General features: G+C 37.2%; 1 long non-coding RNA gene and 1 other non-coding gene across 3 annotated transcripts; both read right to left on the reverse strand.

Moving 5' to 3' along the window:
* Positions 1-399: 399 nt before the first annotated feature.
* LOC110934967 lies at positions 400-3323 on the reverse strand. 2 transcript variants are annotated; one of them, XR_002588761.2, is made up of 4 exons: positions 1858-3323; positions 1248-1773; positions 794-885; positions 400-684 (listed from the first exon to the last, which is right to left on the reverse strand). It is a non-coding gene; the product is annotated as an uncharacterized LOC110934967 (long non-coding RNA). The 2 variants fall into 2 exon arrangements; XR_004890541.1 differs by having other exon boundaries at positions 794-1120.
* Positions 3324-6141: 2818 nt separating this feature from the next.
* On the reverse strand, positions 6142-6248 carry LOC118491762. The gene has a single exon (XR_004892207.1). It is a non-coding gene; the product is annotated as a small nucleolar RNA R71 (small nucleolar RNA).
* Positions 6249-7062: the final 814 nt, after the last annotated feature.

A 7062-nucleotide genomic window follows, 5' to 3' on the forward strand; every position in this document is an offset into this window, starting at 1 on the left:
GACCCTATATTTACTAACTCTTCTTTTCATCTAATTTTCTGTAGAATTCAAATACTCGTAATTGTTATAGGTAAGGGAAAAGGCATATTAAAAACTAAAATCTATACTAATAAATGAATCCACTAAATGTTATATGACATTTTCTTCTTCCACTAAATGACACATGTCATTTACTTCTTTAATATAGATCTTTTGTTATTAATTATTACTAGTAGTACAACTCGTGTGCAAACACGGGTGGTTTTTAGAAAATGCATACCACATTTTATTAGTCAATGAATGATAGTAGACACAAAATGAGATGGTACCAAAATTTGTTATCTATAATAGACAACTATATACTTAGATTGAAATCAATTTTAAAACCTATAGGTTGAATTAAAATCAAACAAAGTAAATGATGTCCCTATGTTTTAAATTCAAGATGTTGAATTAAAATCCAACAAACTATATGATTATTATTTACGAAGTTGTGATCATTTATGTGCTACCAAAATGAGCTAATCCAGTTGGATTAAAATCCAACAAATCAAATGATGCCCCTAAGTTTTAAATTCGAATTTGCTCATGAAATGGCTCAGGTTGTCGGGTAGACAACTCTAGTTCAGACTCGAATGCTCCTAGGAGAGAGAAGTATTCAGCCACCATGTCATACGATATGTGTTCCAAGCTCGGCGAGTTCCACTGCACATTTCAAAAGCAAAATACTTGATTCGTTTTTAAACTCTTAAATTAACACTACGCTAATTTCATGGTTTTGTTTATAGAGATAAAAGAATGTTCATATACGTACCTCAACACGAGTTCCCAAACTGAGAACAATAAAGGACCAGAAGCATCATGTTCGAGAACTGGTTCCTGGAGTAGGTCTTAATCCTCATCCACCTGTAGCGGCATGTAAAGGGTTGTTGATTGCTATTCAGAATACCCGAAAAAACATGATTGGGTTACTATATTTTTAGTGTATTAACTAATTTGTTTTCACAACATAAAAAAATTGAGTGAGCTAATGTGAAAGTTTCTCTCAATTTGCTTGAAAATACCAAAAATGTCAGTGACTCTCATCACCATCTTCCCTTGATTCTCTATCCTTGCCCACTTTTCATGAACACCATGTACACTATCAAAATCTCTTATTTTAGAAATACTTTTTAATAACTATGTACATAATCGATTACTAAAAATTGAATTATAGAAACTAAAAGTTAATCTCTATACCTAGCTTACATTACCTTTCATACACTAACCTTTTATCAGTTTTGTGCAAGTCACACCATCTGGATGATATCCTCTCCTTAACATATCATCAAACACTTGGTGTGCGTGATAAAAGTCCTCATATATGATTTGATCACATGGGCACAAGTCTGAAGAATATATCTAACATAAATTGGTTAATTCAGAATAAGAACAGGAAATCAAAATCGAAAAAGAAAATAGGAAAAAACATACTTCTTTTGGAACATTATCCACTATACACACAAAGTTCTTGCCGCTGTAATCTCATACCCTTGTTAACTTTTTTAAAAAATCTTCCACTTGCCGATTTAAATCCTTCTGCCCCAACGATGGCTCCTTCCTCAGACACCCTCTGACCTACCGGACCGAATCAATTTTGACTGCGGTTGTGGCGGTTTCTAGTTGCCGCCTCCAGGGTAACTTAATATATAGGATGAATTTGTTGTATTTTCTGTAAATTAATTAAATTGAAAAAGAACAAATAAAATATATAGGACGAATTTGTTGTACATCATTCACACATCAAAGTTGTACCTGGTAAAATTAATAACATAATTAGTGTAAAAAATATTGTTCTAATTAGATGTATAGCACATAATGGTGTTTAATGCTACTTACTTGTCTGAGAACCATTTTTGTTCTTTTTTTTTCCTCTACTGCGAAAAACTCCTCGATCTCCACCATTGTAGGAAGTTTGGATGCTGTTAACAGTGGTTTACGACAGCAAGTAACTGGCAGTGGTTAGTAAAATGTATTTTATGGAAGGAATAAATAGATTCATCATAAAGTTCTCAAACTCAAATCAACATGAATAGCCACTGTCATGTAGATATATTTTTTAGCTAAAAATGACTTTTTAAATAACTAATGAGAACTTATGACTTATGAGTGTGATGTATTATGCAGTATCTAATTATCTGTATACTACAAATATGTAAACTAACCTAAGACTATGTTGTCGAGGTGGTTTCTACAGCTAGTTTTACCGAGTAGACACTCACACACCTGCTTCACATTCTCGCCGGCGGTTTCTACAACTACAACTTTATTTAATGTGATTGAATATGTATCGGCTACTACCACATGTGGAACAAAAAGTCAATCATCATTGGGTTTGCTTTTTAGTAGAAATCACAAACCTTTCACGTTCTTTTTTTCAAATTACAAAAAGTCAATCATCATTAGGTTTGCCTAAAAAAAAGTCAAAGATAAATACTACAAAAAAAAAAACTGATAAAAATAAAAAAAAATATCATCAACTGTTGTTCCATTCCTTTGGAAAACTACACAAAGATATAATGTCCTCATGCGTGTTACTGCTATATGGTTTAAGTTGAGAATATACCTATGGAGTGTTTCTGCTTTCTTTCTAATATCAAATGACAGAAGAACGGGTTCAGTGTGCTTTGGAAGTGTCTTAAAGTTGCTGCTACTTTCTCAACCAAGTCTCTACTTCCGAGCACTCGTTCAAGACCTGTAAATCAACTTAAAACCATGGTAGAGTATTATTCGATACAATGGTTTTAAATTAAACGTGAGGGATTAAAGAAACAGTATTATTCGACCACAGTCAAACCACCGTTTTAACCAAACAGTGGTTTCAAACATCTGGTTTCTCTACAAAACACTGTTTTAACCCAACAGTGGTTTCAAACCACCGTTTTAACCCAACAATGGTTTCAAACCACTGTTTTAACCCAACAGTGGTTTCAACCACTGTTTTCTCCACAAAACATTGATTTTATCCCAACAGTGGTTTCAACCATCTGTTTTCATCCATCTGTTGACCAAAGTCAACAGATATATCAACCACTGTTTTATTTTCTAACATCTGTTCATAACAAACAGAGGTTTTCAAAACATAAAATAGACCTTTGCCAAATACATGTTTCACAACAAAGAGAAGTTTCAACTTCTTCTTCGGTACATGATCTGACATTAGTTCGGAATGTTTTTTCTTCGCAAAACCTGAATTCTTTACAAACAAAATAAACAGACCAGTCGTGACCTATGCTTTCAGTAGAACCTTCGATTGTTCTGAATCTCATCATTTCATCCCTTTTAATACAAGTTGGATAATAAAATCAATCTGAAAAAAAGCCCAATATCGCCATCAGATATCATAATCTAAAAATATTAGTCAAATTTGCATAAAAATGATAGAGAATAATAGTCTTTATGAGTAATTAATTACTTAAAAATAGTAATAAATGAGGTTAAAGAAAAAACTACTTAATATTTTACAATTATACCATTTGTTCTTTTTCTTCTCAATTAAATTTTCTTCTCAAATGAACCTCCCCCTATGTATGTATATATATATATATATATAGATGTGCACAAAATGCAACATATAAATTACATCAATTGTGGCATAAAACTAACCCTTTTTTAGTACTAATGTTGGAAAAAGTGTGCTTTTGTCTTCCTTTTGTATTTTCAGGATTAAATGAGCTGAAATGAACAAAAGAAGCAAAAAGACAGCTAAATCTAACATAAATACAAGAAAAGGAACAAACGTGGCATGCCCGACCCCCCGACAGCATCTTCCCAAAGCAAAACAAGAAGGCAGAAGACTGAACATGCCCCGTGCTCAGTGAGCACGGGGGCGTGTCCAAGTGTCAGCAGAAAAGACAAAGTGATAGAAGCTTCTACTGCCCACCACGGGGCCGTGCTCAGCGGACACGGGGACGTGGTCAACTCTTGTAGACGCATTTAATGAAATTGCGAATTGCAATTAATGAAGAGAGAGAGTCGGATGGACACGGGGCCGTGCCCAGGCATCTGTTCAGCCTATAAATAGGAGTGTTTGGAGCTCTTGCAACTCATCCCTTGGCACACCACCTCTCTCACACTTCACCCACCAACCACCACCATCACAACACCATCATCCACCACCATCAGCCATTGTCCATCATAGAGTGTGTGAGTCGTCTCGGGATCCAAGATTGATCGTAAGAGTTCTTGACAATCAAAGGCCATGTTTGCCTAAGTCTCTTACATCACTTGGTGAAGACAAGTGTTTAGTGTAATACTTTTTTATTTTTAATCTTTTGCACTTTTTAGTTGGTTTTGTATTAATGACTTTAATTACTAGTTTCTTATGTTGAAGGTGATTCTTCCTTATCGTTTGTCCGTGGTGTCTTGGCATTATTTTACTGTCTATATAAAATAAAAGATTTTCACCATTCATATATCCACGGTCTATATGGAGGTATGTTGGCTACCTGGTCGGGGGTTAAGGGAACGGATTGGTAAGAGTCTTGCCATTGTGCAGTGTATAGATCCTGCAAAGGAACTGGGTCAAATTTAGTAGGATCTCCTTCAATACCCAATGGTATTGGATGGCGGGGGTCCAAACTCTTTGATCCCCTAATAAGTTAAACTACTATTAAAACTTTAACCCGGCTACTTAGGACTGTATCTCTGCTGACTCAGACTACTTAGCCGAGGGTAACGTCGCCTTCAAAAGAGGGGCCTACCACATTATGCATAAATAACTTAATTCATTATCTTTCAATGATCCGACCCTTTAGGATTGTATCCTTGCTGACTCAAACTACTGGGTTGAGGGTAACGTCGCCTTCAAAAGAGGGGCCTACTACAATAACTAAGATAATCTCTTAAACAAGTGCAAAAGTGCGAAAACAATCAAAGGTTACACTACACACGAGTCGGATCCAAGTGATTCATCTTGTCTATCTGTTTTTACTTTTATTTTCTTTTTCAGCATTTTAGTTAGTTTTATTTTTCTAGTTTAAAAATCTTTTTCTAACATTTTGATTTGATTAGACGTTGAGGATAAACCGGTACTAAAAGCTCTTGTGTCCTTGGACGACCTCGGTATCTTACCAACACTATACTACGTCCACGATGGGTGCACTTGCCCTTATGTGTGTTTAGTGTTAGTAAATATCATGTTTATAAATTTAAAACTTGGCTAAAAAGTGTAAAAAGGGCTTAAAATATACACCTAAAACATATATACACTAACACGCATCAAGTTTTTGGCGCCGCTGCCGGGGACACAAGGATTTTAAGAAAGTTAGGAATCAGCGGCCTAATCATTTTTTCTATTTTATTTTTATTTTTTAAGATTTTCTTAGTTTTTCTCAGTTTCTGCAGAGCTCAGCACGGGCCGTGCCTGGTCAGACACGGGCCGTGCCCAGCAGTGTCACTGGCAGTTTTTATTTTTCGTGTTACAGAGAGCTGAGCACGGGGCCGTGTCGGTGCAACACGGGGCCGTGTCCAACTTTCCAGTAACAGGGATCCGAAAAACAATCGCTGTATCTCCGACCACGGGCCGTGTTCACTGAGCACGGGGCCGTGGTGAACTTTCTAACCAACATTCTTTTCTGTTTTTATTGCAGGACTTGGAACCAGACACCACATCCGAACTTTCTACGTAGTGTATGAGCTCCAGTTCTAGTAGAGACATAAAAGAACCTCTAGAAGAACCCGAACGCTTTCTCAGAAAAAGACTTAAAGCTAAAAACCAAGAGAAAGTTTCGGGGGACCCACTTCCAATGGCGGACCAACGTACCCTCATGGATTACCTACGACCCACCGTGGGTAATCTCGGGGCCGCTATCAATGCACCGAATGTTGAAGCTAACAACTTCGAACTTCGGCCACATTTGATACAAATGCTTCAAAACTCCGCAACCTTCCATGGGCTTGCGGACGAGGATCCCCATCTACATATTACTATTTCCTAGAAATATGTGATACCTTTCGGATCAATGGAGCATCAAATGACGCCATCCGCCTTCTAATGTTTCCATTTTCACTAAAAGACCGAGCAAAAGCTTGACTCAACGCCCTCCCAGTTGGTTGGTAAACACTTGGGATGAACTAGCCCAAAAATTTCTATATAAGTATTTCCCTCCCGCTAAAACGGCTAAAATAATGACTGAAATTAATACATATTCACAAGAAGATGGGGAATCCTTATATGAAACCTGGGAAAGGTTCAAGGAGCTATTGCGAAAGTGTCCTCATCACGGTCTTGCGGTATGGCAACAAGTATCCACTTTCTACAATGGGTTGTTGCCACACACAAGACAAACACTTGACTCTAGCTTCGGGGGACTTTTAGGTAATCGCCGCCCACATGAAATATACAATCAAATTGAGGAAATTGCTCAAACCAATTTTCAGTGGCACACTCCCCGAGGCAATAAATCTATTGCCCCGGGCGCCCATAAGGTTGATGAAAGCACCTCTTTACAAGCCCAAATCAAAGCCCTTTCTTCAAAAATCAAAAAGTTAGAAATGACAAAAACGGTCTCGGTTATGGCTTGTGAAGGGTGTGGTGGGCCACATGAAAATTGGAGTTGTATGAAAGAAACAGATGATCAACAAGAGTCGGTAAACTACATTGATAATAGACCTAGGCCGTCGGGTCCTCCAACGGGTGCCTACAACCAAGGATGGCGTAACCACCCTAACCTTGGTTGGAGAGAACCCGACAATAGTAGTAACCAACAAAGCCTAAACCAACGAACAAACATTCAACAACCAAGAAATGAGTCACAAAATTTCCCTCAACAACAAGGTGGACGAGAAAGGCTTGAAGATACTGTATCTCGCCTCATCTCCGACACTGAAAAGAAAAACTCGGATCGATTTCAACAATTGGAATCGAATTTTAGAAATCAACAAGCTAGTATACAAAACATTGAAAAACAAATAAACCAATTAGCTCAAAATTTCTCCGAGAGACCACAAGGCGCATTACCAAGTAATACCGAATCAAACCCAAAAGCACAAGTCCATCTCATAACGTTAAGAAACCGTCCCGTGGGTTCCGAAGAAGCTCCA

The sequence above is a fragment of the Helianthus annuus genome, chromosome 4, assembly GCF_002127325.2.
Source record: "Helianthus annuus cultivar XRQ/B chromosome 4, HanXRQr2.0-SUNRISE, whole genome shotgun sequence".
NCBI classification, from domain to species: domain Eukaryota; kingdom Viridiplantae; phylum Streptophyta; class Magnoliopsida; order Asterales; family Asteraceae; genus Helianthus; species Helianthus annuus.